This window comes from Lottia gigantea, assembly GCF_000327385.1.
Source record: "Lottia gigantea unplaced genomic scaffold LOTGIsca_48, whole genome shotgun sequence".
NCBI lineage: Eukaryota > Metazoa > Mollusca > Gastropoda > Lottiidae > Lottia > Lottia gigantea.
In genome coordinates, this window is record NW_008709663.1 from 293222 (window position 1) to 314409 (window position 21188).

Genomic DNA, 21188 nt, shown 5'->3' on the forward strand with positions numbered 1-21188 from the left:
CCTCCTCCTAAATATGCTACTGGGTATATACCAAACATTATTTGTGAACTCTCTTAAGGTCATGCCAAGTTAATAAACCTAAACCATAAAATGGCCTTGTACCAATTTAAAGGCAATATTTTGAAAATTTTATATCATAGTTGTAATGAAGAGTTGGAAATGAGGCTAATGGTGAACAGATTTTCAAAATGATTTTTTTATAACAAGAATAACCCCCTCATATAATTTTAATGGATAAATTGAAATTGACTTTATGATATTATTAATACCCATAAATTGGTGAACATAATTTCTGATTTAATCAAATTTGTGTACACTTATTTTGTTATTCTAATTAAAACATAACTTCTAGTATGTGGACTCTCTGAAAGGAAATAGCTGATAGCTGTGATATATTACCAAATGTTGATGACTTCTATCAAAGAGATTCCGAAAATGAAATGAATGAAGTTTTGCGTCCTACTTTTCTGCACCATGTGGGCTAATGAAGACGAGCAATGCCATGCACGGCGCAATGAAAATTTGCCAGGACAGCGGCATTATCCTGCTCTTTTTTCGATTTCCAACTGACGAGTGATCTTTAATGTGCACTGCCTGTAGCACACGAACCTCTGTTTATTGTATTATCTGAAGAATGGGTTCTGAGGTAGCTATCTTACTATTGGGGATAATATAAGCATATATCTTCTAGAATATCTCAGATCACCAGACATCATCAATGAATCCAGTAATCATATGATATTCTGAATGGCTGGGTTTTACTATGTGAACTCTCTAAAAGGCATTCACACGCTGATATATACCCCTAGAGTAGACTACAGACTAGACGAGAATCTCAGTAATCATATGGAATTATGAATGACTGGTTTACTATGTGAACTCTCTATGACTCTTGAGGAAGAAAACAATGTTAAGTAGAGTGAGATGTCAGTACTATTAACTTATGTATTACAATAAGCTCCAATAAATCCAATTTTTTTTTTGATATTATGAATGGCTAGTTTTACTATGTGAACTCTCTAAAAGGGTTGTACAAGTTTATATATCTTCAACAAGAATTGGAAGATATCTTCAATAATTCCCATGATATTATGAATGGTTGGCTTTACCATGTGAACTCTCTAAAAGGATGTTGAAGTACCTAACCTAGTTGTGTTGTAAAATGAGATCATAGTGCAAACTGATATAACTAACAAGAGTATCATAGACTGGAAGAGATCTTCAATAAATCCTGAAATTATATGGCATTATGAATGACTGGTTTACTATGTGAACTCTCTAAAAGAGATGTACGAGCTGATATATCTTCAAAAAGAGTATCACAGACTAGAAGAAATCTTCAATAAATCCTGAAATTATATGGCATTATGAATGGCTGAGTTTACTCAATAAATGACGGCGATTAAAAGCCAGTATTTCCGAGACAGGATTATGTTTGCTATAAAGTGTAATATTACAGAAACATTGTTGTTAAACCATCTATAATCCTCAGATAGAGTAGAGAAAGTGTGAGGTATTTTATCTATTGATTTGTTGGGATGGACGAAATAGAATAGGGAAAGATCCATGTCAATAAGGACAACAAATGCATTCTTGAGGATCCTTTCTACCAGCTGGTCCGTGTCCACGTGGCATGGGTTTTTCAAGGACAACAACTTGGATTCACAAGGATCCTGTCTACCAGCTGGTCATTGTCTACACGACTTGGCATGGGTTTTTCAAGGATAACAACTTAGGTTCAGAGGGATCCTGTCTATCAGCTGGTGTTTTGCAAAACCGCTTGAAATTGTCTTCTGTGAAGTGATTCATAAATGTGGTGTTCCTTATTTCATTAGGGGGGTCCTTGAATTGTCATGGAAGTTGAGAGGCCATATCTGAAAATCCTTATCAACATTGCATATTCTCATCTGTCCAGAAACTTCGTGTTTCAGACTGAATATTAGTTTCCTATAAAATATGATTCCATGGTTACTCTTTTACTAATTTAATCTTGTTAAAAATTTCTTCATTGAGAATTATATCACTGTTTTACATTAACGTAATCTTCTTGTCTAGATCATAATAGAATTAATAACACATAATAACACTAATACTTGTCTCTGTCTGTCTGAGTCTTATTCACAAATTTTAATATCCAATATCCATGGTCATTATGATTGTTGTCTGGCTGGTTGTGAAAGACTAAACTAGCGAGCAAGGCTACGGAGTAAATGTTTGTGAATGAAGGTTGTAACATTGCATTGGAAACAATTTCGTTTCGTTTCCTTGCTGGATATTTTATTTCAATCTCGATTGTAATATAACAAGATTTCTATCAAAATTGCGTACTGGAGACGCTGCAAGCTATTTATAACAGCCAATGTCATTCCATGTACACATATGTTGGCTCAATTTCTTTAATATTCATGGAATAGTGGTTGAAAACAATGTTATGAAAGCACAGGCACAGAAGTTCTAGGAAATTAACAATGTTGTGTTAATGATTAACACTTTCAAATCTATTGTTATTTGGTACTACAGAGTAACGTGTAGAGAAAACGATCAGTTCAGGCCCACATTTTTTAATGAAAGGGAGTTTTACACCTAAATTCATTTCAGTTAACACAATCATCGAAGAGCTTGGTAAAGTCTTATAAAGTCTGTAATTATACAGGACAATGCATCTTTCATTTTACAATTAACAATTGTCTAAAGGAACCGAGTAACGCCGGTTTCTCTTTACCAATGACTTGTTCCGTAGACAACAGAATCGAAGGTAATTGTCTGCAATACTTTAATAATTACAGAGTTTTTGTTACGTTAGGAATTAATTCTCAATAAATAATCAATGATTTTAATATTACCTGTAAACTAACAGCACAAAACTTTCTGTCATATCTCTTCCACGACAGACATCTTACACTTTTAAATATCAAACTATTAATTTTTATGGATTATTTGTTATTTTCTGATAAAAGGCCAATCTTCACAAAGGGACACTTAAAAACAAAAAGAAATAGGGCATCAGGATAATAACTTAGGTTCACAATGATCATTTCCACCAGAACAATCTTCACAAAGGGATTCATTAAAACAAAAAGTAAAAAAGAAATATAATGATTTTTTAAAGAGATATCGACGAGGAGCCATTTTAAAAGCTGCATGGTCCTTGATCAAACCACTTGGCATTGATCTCTCAGTACACATTTACATCTCGTTCACTTGGTATATTGAAAAGATGCCTTATTCAATGTCACCAGACTTTCACATGCTGACCGAGATAAGAACCCATGACCAATGCTTGACCTATTGGATTGTCGTCTGCATGGAGCATAGGTGATACCTAGGAGGGGAAACTGTGGGTCTGATATTTGTCTGGTTTCCTGGGTTACTTTCTATCCAGTCTGCAGTCAGTGGTCGTCTGACCTTGTCAAGAGCAGGTGACTCCAGTTTGGACCAAGTATGCAATAGGAGCTATGGTATATCAAACAGCGTAATATGACGGTATCAAATATTTGAAGAGGCCTCAGTCACATACATTTCTGTATGAGTTGATTAATTGCCTTGAGCCAAAGTCTGAGCCATCTTCTTCCAGAGTAAGAAAAAGTATGAAAAAATTAAGTCAGCGACTTATCGTAAAAAGTAGGTTTTCGGGGAGAAAAACAGTACATTGATTTTCCCAGATTGTTCTGAAATTATTTACAGTTTTATTTTCTTGTATTATTAATCATAAAAAGTTAGTAAATATGAAGAAACAGAATTAATATTTGTTCAGTTTCCTTTGTTAGCCATTTTAGTTTTATTTTGAGTGGACTTTTTCTATGTCAAGCTTTGTAGGATTTCTAAGAGAAATGTCCAGAAGAACAGTTGATCGTGATCTCTTCTTTTCTTTATTTTGAAAACACTTACAGAACTAAATTTCAGAAAATTAAAAAAAAAAACAAAAAACTGAAGAAACATCTATAGATGATTCTTTGAATAAAATTTCAAAACAGAATAATTCTAACTTAACTGGACCACATTTAAATCTTTTTTTGCTTTCTTTCACTTGATTTTAGAAAATTGAAAAAATATGAATAGATGTATTATTGAATAGAGTTGCAAAATTTAATAATTTAAACTTTTCGTGGCCACATTTAAATCTCCTTTTGATTTGGACGAGATTGAATGTGATTTAATTTCACCAGCATTCTCCGTGGGAATGACCTGAAACTCCCATTTCTAAGATTACAATAGAATAGAAATCATCTTTAAACAGAATTTTAATCAATTTTATGATGTAAATTAACATCATATATAATAGAATCTTTTTCACATCTTTTAACTCACTTATACTGATTGGAAAAACAAAAAATCATGTCCGTTAGGGGGGAGTATTCTTATATAATTTGTGAAAAACTTGGCAATAGCTCAATCATTCTAGATAGAAAGTAATTGGCAAAATCTTCTGAATTTTGTTTTTTTTTTTTATTTTGAAGAAGAAAATTATTAACTGGTTAACCAAATTAAATGAAATGAAGTATATATCCCACTGTTCAATATTTTTTCTAAATTTTATGATTTTTAAACAAAATTTAAATTCTGAACGAAAAGGGATGGGTGCACCATTTAGAGGGTTGATTTGAGTTTTGAATATTTGTAAAGTACTAGATTACGAAAATCACATAATTCCTTCAAAAATATCTCAAACTAGGAATTTCTTTTTCTATTTCTAAAGTTGTCTTTTCTATATATGGTAGTGTCTCAAGAAATGACGACTCGTCTTTTTTTAACTTTTAACATAGATTAATCTGTACACTCAAGGATTTGAAGGCTCAAATTTTGACGGTGAGCTGTGAACACTATTACTAATTACTGTTTCTGATACTAAGGTATGATTGGTCAAAATAATGGTGCATTAGTTCCATTAAGTCATAGTCTGTGAAAATTGAAATGTAAAATCGTAATAACTCTGTCTTGAGGAGTGGAGGTTGATAAATTATTGCCGCATTTCTAGTTTCTGGATTTGGGTTTTGAGGTAAATGTCATCTTTTTCTCTTGAGACGCAACAGTTCCTCTAATTAACTGATAAAGAACAATCCAGGTTATTCGGTAAAAACAGAAGTTTTTTTCCGAGAGCGTTAATGTATTGGTGATATTGATTCTACGTTGTTTTATCACTTGATAATAAAATACCTCCCCAGATACAGACCTCTGACTTCTTTTTTTTAAAACAATCTTGCATTCTTATCAACTTGATGCCACTCTTCAAATGGGTTTGTCAACTCTGTATTTCTTTTCTAGAGTCCACATAACTTAATGATTATTAGTTGTTTGAGTTTGTCAACTCAGTATCAGGCATCCCTTTCAAAGAGTCAACATTTTTAAGTTTGTCAAATCATTCCCTTTCAGAGAGTCCACATACCTAATAATGTTTATTTTGTATTTAAGTTTGTCAACTGGACATCCCTTTCAGAGAGTTCACATAGCTAATAATGTTAAGGTTTTTGGGTTTGTCACAAGGTCCCTTTCAGAGAGTCCACGTAGCTAATAATGTTTATTTGGTATTTAGGTTTGTCAACTCAGAATCTAATTTAGATATCCACATAGCTAATAATAATTATTCTGTATTCAGAATCAGTGAATTCTTTCTCTGTGTAAACTCAAAACGAATTTGAAATTGAGGAATCCAAAGTTAGGCTAGCTTCTTTCTAACACCCTGAAACACCCAAAAACAAAAGTACATGTTCTCGGAATATACTTACTTATTTAAAACTCATATTCAAGCTATGTAAATTAGTGAGGTTATTAACAGTAAAATTGAGGAGTCTGTTATGATAGTATGAGTGAAATAACTTAACTCTTTCAGCTGTTATAAAAATGTGTAAAACTAATTAAGAAATGTATTAACAGCAGCTAGATGATATCTCACGTGGAGCGTCAAGTCCTAATGTAAACTACTAGCATGTGTCATCTATTACTGTAATCAGACGACCGTGGTTTAATTCCATAATGCTCTACAGGTTTTCAATAATTTACAAATGGAAAGTTTCTATTTTTGTCAAGGAGATGTAAAAACAAATTACGATATTATATCATTGCAAACAAACTTCGAGTTTTGTAGTCACATAGTTACAAAGACGATTGGTCAAGGACTCAGATAAAACTGTACTAGCAAGCCAATTCTGTTAATCAAAAACTCATCCATAGCATGGCAAAATCTAGAGTAATAGTTGTAGTGAACTCCTCCAAAGAGAAGTACCATCAGGTGTTTTGTGTATTGTAGTCTGATTATGATTAAGGTAATTCTGTACAGTCAAGGACTATTCCAAATAAAGATCTGTACAAGCAAGTCAATTCTGTTAATCAAAAACTTGTTCAAAGAATGGCAAAATCTAGAGTAATAGTTGTAGTGGACTCCTCTAAAGAGAAGTACCATCAGGTGTTTGGAAATGCCACTTCTAAAGTTCTAACTTTGCCCTTGTATCCATAAAGAACTACAGAAGAAATGGATTTTACAAAATGTACCCCATTTTAGTTAAAACTGTACCTTCCTACACAGTGCTAAAAGATGAAATAATCCCTAAGTGAGCAGTTAAGATTTAAAAGTAAAACTAATTTTTTCATTAGATGTCTTTATCGTCAACAATTGCATGCCATTAAGAAGTTTCGATTTTAACGACAAGACAGCATCTGCGTTATAACACGTCTACCAGGTTGATTGACAGACAGACTAAGTGAAGATCAGTGGATTAGAACCGATCGATCTCCTGACCAGCTTCCCCCATCGACGTGTTTTTAATGTTCTTGACAAATTAAAAGAAAGTAAATTTGTTTAAAATGTGAATGTTGAGTGTTTTTATCGACACTTAACACGTTTTCTAATTCATTTTAAAACTTCAATATAAAACAAACTTTACTATGACATCTCTTGTCTTTCAACGACATGAATGTCCTTTGAACATTTTTGTGTAAGTTAGGGACAAGGATTAAATTGCCTTTAAAGAGAAAAAGAATGTGATAATCCGTGTACGTATTTTACATGCGTCAGACAGAAAAAAATCACATAGGCATAAGATGGTTTGACAAGTCGTAAGGAGGAACATTAAAGACTGGATTTATTTGTACAGACGAGTTTCTTTTCTTCAAAATATTAACGTGTATTATAGATGATTTCTAAGTTTAAAGCATCAATTTTATAAATACCAGCACTTAGTCTTGTGTTTGATATACCTTTGATGTAAATATGTTTTAATTTTGTCTACATACTGTTCCAAACATAGGCATAAAACTCTACTTCTTTTCATTAGTCCAATAAGATATAAAACAGTAGGATATAAAACTCTATTTCATTTCATTAGCTCAATAAGATACAGAACAGTAGGATATAAAACTATATTTCATGTCATTAGTCCAATAAGATACAGAACAGTAGGATATAAAACTCTGTTACATTTCATTAGCTCAATAAGATACAGAACAGTAGGATATAAAACTCTATTTCATTTCATTAGTCAGATAAGATACAGAACAGTAGGATATAAAACTCTGTTACATTTCATTAGCTCAATAAGATACAGAACAGTAGGATATAAAACTATATTTCATGTCATTAGTCCAATAAGATACAGAACAGTAGGATATAAAACTATATTTCATGTCATTAGTCCAATAAGATACAGAACAGTAGGATATAAAACTCTATTTCATTTCATTAGCTCAATAAGATACAGAACAGTAGGATATAAAACTCTATTTCATTTCATTAGCTCAATAAGATACAGAACAGAAGGATATAAAACTCTATTTCATTTCATTAGTCCAATAAGATACAGAGCAGTAGGATATAAAACTCCATTTCATTTCATTAGTCCAATAAGATACAGAACAGTAGGATATAAAACTCTATTTCATTTCATTAGCTCAATAAGATACAGAACAGTAGGATATAAAACTCTATTTCATTTCATTAGCTCAATAAGATACAGAACAGAAAGGCAAACAAATTCTATTTCATTTCATTTCATTTCATTAACCAAATTAGATACAGTACAGTTAGGAAAATAAGGTATGTAACTCGATTTCATTTCATTTGAAAGTAGTCAAGTAGTTCTTCTTTCCGTGTCTTATGCTTCACTGAATTCTGTGATCTATAATCGAAGTTCCACACTGTATTGAGCTGTGTTCGTAAGTCTTGAGAAGACACAGATGGCTGATTGTTATTGGCCTTTCCCTTTTGTGTTCAGATCTAAAGATCCAATATGTCATTGGGTACGAAAACGAAGCAGTCTTAGAATAACAATGTGTGGTGAATAACAAAAGGAAGCTTATTTTGTAAGATTTTTCGTTGATTATTGACAGATTGGAATCAAATAAAGAATCAACACTGGTTATTTGCTAGAATAGATTGTTGAATTCTGAAACCTAGCTTAACTCAAATTTCCTCTCTGATTCTGTTTTTATTTAACAAACAATGTTACTTATGTCTCGTGACAGATTTGATGTTGGTTTGATTGATCTTAATGGTTTGGTTTGTAAATATTTGAGTCAAAATTGCCACGATTTTGTCATTCAGGAAGAAAAGAATGTAAAGTAAAAGAAACGACCATTTGTACAAGAATCTTTTGATCTTAGCATTGATCTTTCCTGGATTACCCATATACAGCTGGGTTGAATTGAATATGAGGTACTTCTTCAAAGTACTAGATTTTCAAACACTGACCAAGCTAAGAACCCAAGACCACCATTTGCTTGAAGTAACTACAAAAATGATGTCAAGATTCCAAAACTCTATCCGATTAAACTACAGCCTGTCATCATAATAAGTTACTCTGGAATCCCTAAACTCAGGGATGATAAAGTACTAATTGTTTACAAGTTAATGAGTAATTAACGAAGCAGCCAAATCAACCTAATGCAGTTATTATCACGGCCTCCATCATCAAACACTTTATCAGATAAACTCTCTAAACTTTATCAAAATCAATAAATCACTAATAAAATGATGGAATTACAGTCGTCTCAATTATCAAAAAATCTCTCTTTGATGTTACGCTGTGACGTCCCGAGACTGAGGTTGATATAGTATCTCGTTGTTGTTTGTTTGGATGTGACCATGAAATGAGGACCAGTGTGCTTCAGAATCACCAGTTGAAAAAGACTAGCTTTTCTGTCTTGGCAAAGTTTTCCTCAAAGCATGGCGATGCACGTTTTAATCAGACCAATCAGCTGCAGAAAAACTCCATTTCATTATTAAGAATATCTGACTTGAGATTTTTTAAAGATTGTCAACTTGTTCATAAGAATTATTGTGTTTCAAGCTAGGAATAACCTTTCATCTGAAGCCACAGTTCCACTAGGTTTTTCAAATATATTTGTAATTAATTAATTGTTCAATTTTTACAGTTCCATAAACTTAACCAATTCCAAATTAATTTATTATAAAAACTAATGCACAGTTGCAATGCAGCGATTATGTTTTAAAGGGAAATAATCAAGATTGTATATCTGACCTGTATTGCATCATAGCGAATTAATTTACAAAGGGAGATAATTTAAATAAACGTGATGTTACACTTATGGAATGTATCATACATTGTGTATGTCCTGCCAGAATTTTTTTTTTTTTAAACATATTTTTGGCCGATATTAGTTTAAAAACTAAGGCACAGTTGTGATTCAGCAATAATGTTTTCAAAGGGAGATAATTTAGATTAATGTGTCTATATTTAATATGAATTTTTGATGTTAGAATTATGTAACGATCTATTTTTGGACATGCATCATAATATTGTTGGTATAATTCATTATTTTTAATGTGTTTTTGTATCAGTGATATGACAGCAGAGTCGTTAAAATGTGCTGTTAACGACACCCATGGCGTTTTTATGTCGTTTCTTTCTGACTGATGATATGTTTTTTATGCGGCGAATGTAAAAGCGAGACCAGTGCAGTTAGGTCAAACTGTTTGTATGGTGTCTAATTATCCATGCATTAAAGAGCTTTCAAAGATGTTTTATTGCATTTGTATGTATATCAGGGACATTTATATCTTATCTTTACTCTTTGTATGTATATCAGAAACATTTATGGAATCTTTTTGTATCATGAATTGTCATGAACTAATTTACAACTTTGAAACCCTGAAACATGACTGGTTACATCAAAATGATGATGCAACAGAACTAACCTAAACTTCAATAAAATGATGCAAGACTTGGAAAAATCTGATTGACTAAACAAAACCTAACAAAATAGCAATGATTCTCAACAAGAAAAGAGGCTTAAGGTTGATATTTTCTCGTATAGTTTATAGTTCTATTGTCCCCGACTTTCATTATAATCAGACAATAGAGACAGCAATACCAAGACGTAAATATCACCAAAATAGATTATACAGCTCCAGAAATAATCTCTGCCATTTACAGTCACTGTGGTAGAAAAAACCACTAAAGTGAGGCTAGTTATTGTAACGTAAATCAGACGTTATGGTCCTCTTGTCGTATCTTCGACAATCATTCTTTTATCTCCGATAATTTTATTGTGTTTATTCAATCTTATGTACAAGATTTTATATTTTTTGGTTCCGCTAATAATACAACTATGAATTAGTAAGACATGAAGCTTGGTTGACAGGAACACCTGATGTCACTTTCGGAGTGGGTTCAAAATGGCAGTCGATGGCATGTAGTATAGGATATGATCTTTACCACACACAGGATGTGATGTGATTTGATCACATGCTCAGGGTGGTGGCACCAGTGGGGGTACAAGGAGGAACTTTTGTCCACCTAGAAAATCAGTTTGTTCCTTCAATTCATTTTAATATATTAAAATATCTCAAAACGATCTTAGCGCTAGGATGTCCTAGGTTCTTATCTTCTAACATTGATTCTAGGATTTCCTAGGTTCTTATCTTCTAACATTGATTCTAGGATTTCCTAGGTTCTTATCTTCTAACATTGATTCTAGGACATCCTAGCGCTAAGATCGTTTTGAGAATAAGTGGCCTCTTTTTTTATACAAATTTTATCTAATTTTTACACACTATTGCAGGCTTGCGCTTATGTCTTTCAACAGTGCTACTTGAATCTCTTTTGTCCACCATTAAGACAGTTTGCCGCCTTTTTGTATCCCCAGCCTCATAAGACAGGTGCTTCCACTGAGTGCTCATATGCACAGTAAACTTTAACCTTTAATATGAAAATAATATTCCCGTCCTTGAGAAAAATAACAAGTAAGAATATTATGTACTAAATAAGACAAGCGTACACTAATCAGAAATAGCTGAGTGTGAGTGAAAGGACTATTTAAGGAGACTTGTTGGCTATTATTTACCGTAAGAAGTCAAACGGAGAGGAAAATAGGAGGGATAATGCTAATTAAAGAAACCAATAGACCTCGTTAGTAGTGAAGTTCTAATCAAGCGGACAATGCAACCTGGAAAATTACGGGAAATCCTAGAAATTCATCTTTCTTTACTTATTTTTATGTTGGAGAGTCTGGTCTGATCATTGAGTTAAATCCTTTCTGGCAAGCCTATTGGTTAGTTTAATCCTAGCTTATGTCAAGATATTTTTTAATCTGAGGTGTCTTATTCTCGAAAACTTAACTTCAGATGAATTTAGTGTTCAAGTCATCTGATTGGTCAATCATTAAAATTGATTTTAAATTTAGTTTTATTATCCAATCAGACAATTGGACATGACAAGCCGACCAGCTAAATTGTCTGTTTGTGGGAAGGATCTGTCAGGTACATCTGGGATAAAGAATGTTAGTCAAAATCCAAAAATTGGTAAAACTCAGGGTATCAGAACAAATCAGACAATGACCAGTGGTCAAGACTAACAACTAATACTCCAATATCTCATTAATTACCTGTCAAATCTGTTTAATATTCTCAACTGATGATGCAGTTCAAAGAGGCTGATATAGAAAAACAGTCACATATCTGTCAGATGGGACTAAAAGCTTGGTCTTGTTTGCTACACAATTTTCACAATAATCATCGCTCAATTCATTGAAAAAATAGGCACATGACACTGTCCTGACAAAATTTCTCTCATTGCACACTGTATGGCTTTGCCACAACTTCATTAGCAAATATCTTCAGCAGAAATATGAGAAATAAAACTACATTTTATTTTTCTAATTTTCATATCTCTGGATTTGTTTAATTTTATTGCAATGAGATGGAAATAGGTATGACGTTCAACGTTAAAGATCCCTCGACAGTTGGAAATCGAAAAAGAGCAGGCTAATGCCGCTGAACTGGCAAAATTTCCCTCATCGCGCTCTGCATGGCATTGCCCGTCTTTATTCGCCCACATGGTGCAGTAGGACATATAACTCCATTCATTTCACTTCATTTTTAATAATTCCTCTTTATTGATGGTATTGAAATTTTACTTAAAATAGAAATTAATATTTTATTGCGATCGTTTAGTTAAATTGGACTTTTAATAAAAAACGGTTAAAATATTGGGTTTTAAATATGGATTATTTAATTATACAATAGATGTCACTTAGAATTAATATAATAACAAATATGATTGACAAGTTTAAAACTTTATTATTAACTGAAGTGGTATTGAGTTTATTTTTATATTCTGTAATCAATACTGTTCCTGGTTTCAACTTGCTTTTGTCATGGGATACCTTTAAGAGAGTTCACATTGTTAATTCTAAATTATATGTTTGTCTTACTTTAGATTCCCTTCAGAGCGTCCACATAGTTAATAATGTTCATTTTGTGTGTTGGTTTGTCAACTTGACATCTCTTTCAGAGAGTCCACATAATTAATAGTGTACATATGGTATTTAGTTTTGAGAATTGAGTATCCTTTTCAGAGAGTCCACATTGAAAATGAAGTTTCTTTGCTATTAGGGAGTGTGGGGTATATAGATGTAAATATCTGATCTTATTGATATATGATACGGTATTACTAATAGTATAATATCAGATTACAATAATACACAATACACTAGTCTAGTATCTATATCATTAACATTGATTTTCATTCATCATAATCTTAACTACGAAAATAATCTGTAGGTGTCCCTTATACATAAGCAACTACAAGAGCTACAAAATCTCTTGAATCCCTGTCTCATATATAAGGTTTAAGTGGCCCCTATTGATAAGCAAAGGCTACAAAACCTCATAAATCTCTATATCAAATAGAAGATACAAGTGGCCCCTATTGATAAGCAAAGGTAACCAAACCTCTTAAATCCCTATCTCAAATAGAAGATACAAGTGGCCCCTATTGATAAGCAAAGGTAACCAAATCTCTTAAATCTCTATCTTAAATAGAAGATACAAGTGGCCCCTATTGATAAGCAAAGGTAACTAAACCTCTTCAATTCCTATCTCAAATAGAAGATACAAGTGGCCCCTATTGATAAGCAAAGGTAACTAAACCTCTTCAATTCCTATCTTAAATAGAAGATACAAGTGGCCCCTATTGATAAGCAAAGACTACAAAACCTCCTAAATTCCTATCTCAAATAGAAGATACAAGTGGCCCCTATTGATAAGCAAAGGTAACTAAACCTCTTCAATTCCTATCTCAAATAGAAGATACAAGTGTCCTCTATATCAAACCTCATAAGCTCCTATCTGAAAAAGAATCTGCAGGTGTACCTGATACATAAGATAATGTGCTCCAACACAATTTGACTCCATTTTATTAAAAGGTCACTAAACTATTAAATTTCACAAAAATTGCAAAATTTGATTTTTCAAGCAAATTGTTACATTTACACTTAAGGCTCTTAAATTTCTAAGATTTAAAAAATTCACTTTTTTTTTATCAGCTCCTTTTTCACATAAAAGGTTTTGAATTTCTGCTTAAGGCTGTTGGAATTTGAAGAATTAAAGATTTCAACTGTAATTGATTCGATAAAAACCTTTTCTTTGAACGTTTTCAAAGTTTTTAAACAAAATTGAATAAGATAAGATTTGAACAACATTTAGAAGCTGAGAGTATATATAACAAAAAATACAAGGGAATATATTATTTCTTTAAAAACAAATTGAAAAGATGAGTTTCTCTTAGAAAGTTTCTGTATCATAATGAAATTAAATATCAAAATGAAATCATGAAATATTCTAATAAAATAGATTTAAAAAATTTTGTTGCAAAATTCAAAACACTGGACAACTATGTCCAAAAAGTAGAATTTTAAACTTTCAAGAAAATGATTTAGACTTAAACCCCCAAAATACCCAACAAAAAAACAAACTTTTGCTAAGTTATATTTGACTACTTCATCGATATTATGAAATTTATAAATTAGTTGGTGAAAAGTTATTAGCTGCTACTATTAGTACTGATGTTTAGCTAAAATGTTGTTAAAATGGATTTCGGGAATGTTATTACTTGGTTTATTTATTAGTACATTGTATTAGTTGTGTTGAAACTCATATCAAGCCACTCAAAACATCAAGTTTCTCCACTTTATAAAGACTACTGAGAGCTGTTCTTCAAAAGACACAAAAAGACAAAGTTCCAACCGTCTGAATTTTTAAAAAGTAAGTCCAATCAATCAATTTCTTTTCAAATTAAATCATGACAAATTTAGAAATGGGGATTTTATTTTTAAAGGATTAAGGAAAACTTACAAAATAAGTTGTAAAAAGTTTAGCAATATTGTTTAAAAGCTTTATAAATTTGTATTATGATTGAATTATCAATAATTTTATAAACATCAGAAACAAGGATTGGATTTGAAAAAGAATTGAGGCAAACTTACATAAGTTTTAAAAAGTTTAGCAATATTGTTTAAAAGCTTTATGAATTTGTATTGTGATTAAATAAACAAATTTTTTATAGAAATCAGAAAAAATTTGACTTTAAATATCAAAACAATCTAATACAATTTAAGAAATGATGATTTAAAGTGTGTAAACCTTATAAAACAAGTTAATATCACACAAAAAAGTGTGAAATGCAGAATTTTATTTAACTTAGTTTAGGAAATGAACTTTGTTTACTAAATACACAATTTATAAAGATAACATAAACTTACAGGATCAGGAAAAAAAATTTTCCAAATTAGAAACGTAGAAATTTAGTTAATTATTTTACAAAGTGGTTTTATTATACAAAAGACAAAGATAATGTAAAAAGATAATATAAACTTACCAGATGAAGGAAAAAAAAAACTTTGTCCATAGAACTATGATATATCAAGTACTAGAATCAACTAAGCTAGAGTATATAAGAGAACTATATAGGATCGAGTTGGAATGTAGTAGAGTGTCTCTAAGACTATAATATCAACGTGTGATCTGATAGAACACTGAACTAAGTAATGCTAGTTGTTTTCTGATTCCAATATTGTGGTACAATGTTTCTCACTGCCAATCAGATGTTTTATCACATTATATAAATACATAAACTAATATGGTGGATCTAATAAGACAGACAACAATAATATTGATATTTCTATGTCATTTTAATGACAGTAATCGTTGTTAATGTCAAACAGGGTTTTGAATGAAGTTGTATGGACAGTCATCAGCATGTACCTGATGATACTTCTCATTTGAGGTGTCCACTTCTATACAATTATTGCTTCTGATTTGTCATACTTAGGATGATATTTTTGTTTATTGGAATTATTAAACCTCTTTCGAAACACCTGATGGTACTTCTCTTTTGAGGTGTCCACTACTATACAATTATTGCTTCTGATTTTGTCATACTTAGGATGAGGTTTTTGCTTATTGGAATTATTAAACCTCTTTCGAAACAACTGAGGATGAGATATTTGGTCAACAAAATTTGTACAAATTTTCATTTGAGGATTAAATACAGTTGTTAATTTATGATTTGGGGAGGGGAGGTGGGGGGTTGGAGCAGCATGCTAGTGGATAGAGGTACAGAGTAAAATAAACATAAACTTTAATGAGCCATTATTAAGATAGGTACAGACGATTGGACAATATAAAGTAAATACTCTGATGCTCGGCATCGGTGATGCACCACAATATTGTCAAGAGGGTTATTAGGTCAATATTGTTATTCAACATGTACCTGACCCATAAAAATCCCAAGAAAATACAGAAACAACCAGATTATACAAGGATAACAAATTTGGTTCTCAGTTAAAGGGACAGATGCGCCATTTGGGGGTTTGATTTTAATCTTGAAAATAGGTAAGTAGTCTTCAGAAATACAAGAAATATCCGAAAATCTCATAATTCCTTTAAAAATACTTCGAACGAGGAATTTTACTCACTTTTTACTTCATGTGTTGTCTATATGTCACAAAGTATCTTAAATTGACGATTTATCTCAGCTAAGACACAAATTTAAGACGGATCATGAAAATGAGTTAAGCAAATCTTAGCTAAGCAATGACTCAAGTCTGTTTTTCTAATGTAATTACATCAACTTCTATTTGTACATTTCCGTGCTAAAAATGACATAAATAGACCTAATGTAAAATCTTTATTAATATTTTCATTGCCTTCCTTCATGATTTTAGTCATTCATTAGATAAAACTAGACCATAAGAAGAAAATATACATCTGACATTTAAGACCCAAAATTTGACTCAAGTTGTTTTCTTGATTCCAGGCCCAGATCCTTGGCCAAACCTCTTGGCATTGATTTTAAAAGGATAACAACTAAGGTGCACAGTTTAGGATACTTTCTACCAGCTGTCAGTTGTCTAGCAGAGTAAGCATATACTGCATCCAAGCATGTAGTAGGATATGTTTCAGAATAACTCAGACAAATTGTGAAATAGCGAAATCCAGGCTAGAACAAAATGACAGCTTATTTATTTAGGTTTGGCCTAGGGAGTCATGGTGGCTCAGTGAGTTAGACGCTTGCTCACTAACCTAAAGGTCCAGGGTTCAATCCTTGAAAAGTCGGGAGATTTTTGCAATTTTAAGCTCCAAAGTGCTTTTTTTTCTTTTTTTTAGATCTTTTTCTAGATATTTCAATTTAGGGGCCCAAAAAAATTAAGTGTTGTCATTCTTCAGTATGTTTAAAAACAAGGATGAGAGCATGAAGCCAGCCCTCTAAATTAAATGGTACTGGTAGACCTACATGTAATACTATATGTAATACTGGTATTCAAAAATCAGTATGTTCTGAGAGCAAAAATGTACTGACTATGTTACTTTTTCCAGAAGTGTAATTCATGACATCTAAAAAATCCCCAGTCACATCATACTTGTATAGAATGAAAGACAAACTAATTTTCTTGAAACACCCTCACGAAGTATCGAACTAAATTTGCCACTTACAGATATGGAAAGACTTGCAATAAGTAAGCCCGTTATGCAGGCAATAAATGAATGTTTACAAGCTACAGTAAAATTACAAAACGATTTTAAGAAACAAAGTTTCAGTCGCACATGATAATCTACCGATAATAAAAAAGATTTCTGAAACGACGAAATGACAGTTTTTATAAAATACTATGAAGACTTCAAGATTTCAATATTTAGCAAAAGTAGAGCTACCGTAAAATTTGTTTATAAGATGTTGTTATGTCACGTGGGCTTAAAATACACATTATCAGGTGAAAATAGATCAAATTACCATCATAATTGGGGGATTAATTAATCAGGCAATGATAAAATTATTACGTGATGAGATTAACGCGTGTTACTGGCAATCAAGATACAAGTAATAATAGATATTTTGTTGATTTATGGTAGAGAATTTTGACATTGAAAACGGTAGGTCTCAAGAAAATTTGTTAAAGGAAAAAACAAAAAATCAGAACTTACAGAATTTATAACTATAATACCCAAAATAAAACATAGAATTATTATACCAGTACCTTATTCTTCATTCAATAAAAATATTGTTGACTTTCTTTGTTTGTATCTTCATTAGCCCAATTAGGTGCAGAAGAGTAGAATGTAGAACTCTGTTTCATTCCATTTCTTTTGATTTATATAGTCAACATTATTACAGGTGTTTATTTTATTATTGTTAAATGACAAAATCCAGAAAATATATGATAATTTATAAATCACACCACAGGTTGGAAATAAAAAAAGTAAAAACAATATCTTTTAAGCATCTATTGTCATCTTTATTACAGGTGTTTATTTTATTATTGTTAAATGACAAAATCCAGAAAATGTGATAATTTTTTAAATCATAATGCACTCGGAGAATAAATATAAAAAAACAATACCTTTTCCTTATCTGAAATCCTTGACTTACGTAAGTTAACTTTATCGGGGTTTTAAAAAAATAAAAAATTGTTGTTTCCTTATCTAATTGATAAATTGCTTAAATTTTGGACTTTTTTGATTTTATTAAAGGTGATTATTATTATTATTATTATTATTGCTCATGGAAAGTTATTATTATAATCTTTATTTATTTTCTATGGTCAATTTTATTAAGAGTCTTATTGTAAGACAGTTTAATCAGAAAATGTAATAATTAATGATAAGAGGGTAGATGAAAAATAAAATAAGTAGTTGCTGACCTCCCTAGTGTTTTAAAACATGTTTAGGTTCACAGTTAAGGATCCTTTCTATCAGCTGGTCCTTGGCCAAACATCTTGGCATTGATTGTAGAAGGATAACAACTTAGGTTCACAATCAAGGATCCTTTCTACCAGCTGGTCCTTGGTCAGGTGTTTAGAATAGTAAGCATACACTGCCTGGAAAGAGGGTGTCTAATTAAACTAACTTTCTTTTATTTTCTGATACAATTTGGGTTTTCTACCACAATTCCGCTATTTTTAAACAATCCAAGCATGTAGTAGAATATGTTTCCGAATAACTCAGGCAAATTGTGGGTTAGTGAAACCCAAAGTAGAAATAAAGGACTAACATCATTTAAACAGAATTTTTTTAACACAATATTCAGATTAAGTTTACCACTAAACATTTCTGAGAGGGGAAGTGAAAGTCCATTTTCTCTCTGTTGATCGTCGCCATCTTATCAATTGATGACATAAATTAATTACGATGTGTTCCAAACGAGGCGTGAATAAGGCCTATTAGCTATGTAATATAACTTTTAATACATCTCTAATTAATATCGTCAATTTTTAAGCCTCTTCAATTATAGAATTTATACCCATAATACCCAAAACAAAACAATTAAAAATAGAATTATTATACCAATACCTTATTCTTCATCCAATAAAAATATTAACAACAACCTTGATTTATATAGCAAATAGTAAATACGGGGTGTTGATGTAATTTTTGTTTTATAACATGATTTCTAGAAAATAAAATAATTTTTAGAAGCCTACATAAAATGGGGGGCATATATTGGGGGGTGTATAATGGTGTCATCCATGTCCCACGGATCTACAGTACGTCCACAATTGTTTGTAAACACTCTAGAAGGCACAATTCTGGACTGATTTTGACGAAACTTGGTGTGAGTTTTTGTAATCACTCTAGGATGAACCCCTATGAAAATCAGAAAAATTTAACAATATTTAGTAAGAGTTATTGCCCTTGTTCTTAAGGTGTTTCTAGTTTGAACTCATAAACACTGTAGAAAACACATTTCTTGATAGAATTTTGATGAACCTTGGTGTAAGTGTTTGTGATCACCAATGAATAAACCCTATTGAAAATCAGAAAAATCGAGTTATTGCTCTTGTTCTTGAAAATATGTTCAATTCTTAGCTCGTAAACACTCTAGAAGTCACAATTCTCAACAGATTTTGACTTACTATGAGTGTTTACATGGATGAACCCTATTGAAAATTGACAAAATAATTAAAGAGTAATTTCCCTTGTTCTTACCCTTCGTTCTTTAGCTTGTAAACACTTAAGGGTTGAATCAAGCTGGATGTTCAAAAAATATTGTCTGTTTTGTCCATTATCACCCATGGATGAACTTGTTAAAAATCAAAAAAATGAGAATTATGTTATAGAAGTTATTGAGCTCAATCTTGAAATCGTATTCAATTTTTAGCTCGTTAACACTTGAAGGCTCGATCCCTGCCGGATTTTGACAAAACTGTATTATTTAGTATCACCCAAAAAATTCAAAAGAAGTGAAGGTTGAATATTTCATACTGGTAATTGTTACTGTACTGCTAAATATTTATGTTCAAAATCAAAACTGCCAGTGGGCGTATATTACCTTGCCTGGCAAGCTATCTTTTATTAATAACACAGGTGGAAAACAATCCCTTTTCTGTAAATTTTATTAAGGGTGTTTATTTCTTTATCGTTAAATGACGTATTCCAGAAAATATGATAATTTATAAATCACACCACAGGTGGAAAATAAGAAAAGAGAAACAATACAGGAGTTGCTGACATAGCATGTGTTTTATAAAATGTTTTTCAGAAAATATCATAATCACAACAAAGTTTAAAAATAAAATAATGAAACCAATAGTACCTTATTTAATCTCATAAAAAGATTGCCAACTTCGTTAATTAATAAGACTTTTGGAATCTTGTTTTCTAACTTGTTTTCATGTGAAATAGTTTAAAGACAGTGCTGGTGCTAGATATTCCATCAAATCCCTGAATTTACAGTACGAAAAACAATGATAAATTGTTTGATTTCTTTCATTAAAAACTGTACAAAATGTATTGAAAGTCTTTAGTTAGATTCATTGTTAGAATTCTATTTTATAGATAGGTACTAGTTAAATTTTGCCAAGAAAAGCAGAACTATAGATAAGTGAACACAAGTCTATATATCAGTCACTACTGAGATGTCCTATTTCACTACAGCGTCACCAAGTCGATTGATTCTGCTGGTACCTTCTTGTACCCCACTTTTTTTTTAACAAATTTAAATATATGATTTATATTTTTTTTGCCCCAAAATATGTGTCCGAATGCACCAAATCAATAAAAATTTGAGAACACTCTAAGATGCTCCATGAAAAGCTTGCAACTATGACGCCTTCGTACAGTTTCCGCAGTTGTCCCCCATGATTCATTCCACCCCTAACTTGTACCCCCAGTCTGATAGGGGCCTAGGCCAACTTTTTAATATTTATAAAATATAGACTGAAATTAGTATTTAAAATAATTTAACTAAGGCCATTTTGTTGATTCATAAATTAAATCTCTAGAGACTATTCCTTACCCCTCTAGGCTTTACTACCACACATTTTGTTCCCTTTTATTATTTATCGTGAAAATTGGACAAACTATGCCTCGAGGAAGAGTAAATCTTATTAATGATGTTAGCCTGTTTGACTGCAGGGACGTTAGACCTTCTGTCTCGTTACTTAATTCATCAATATGTGAT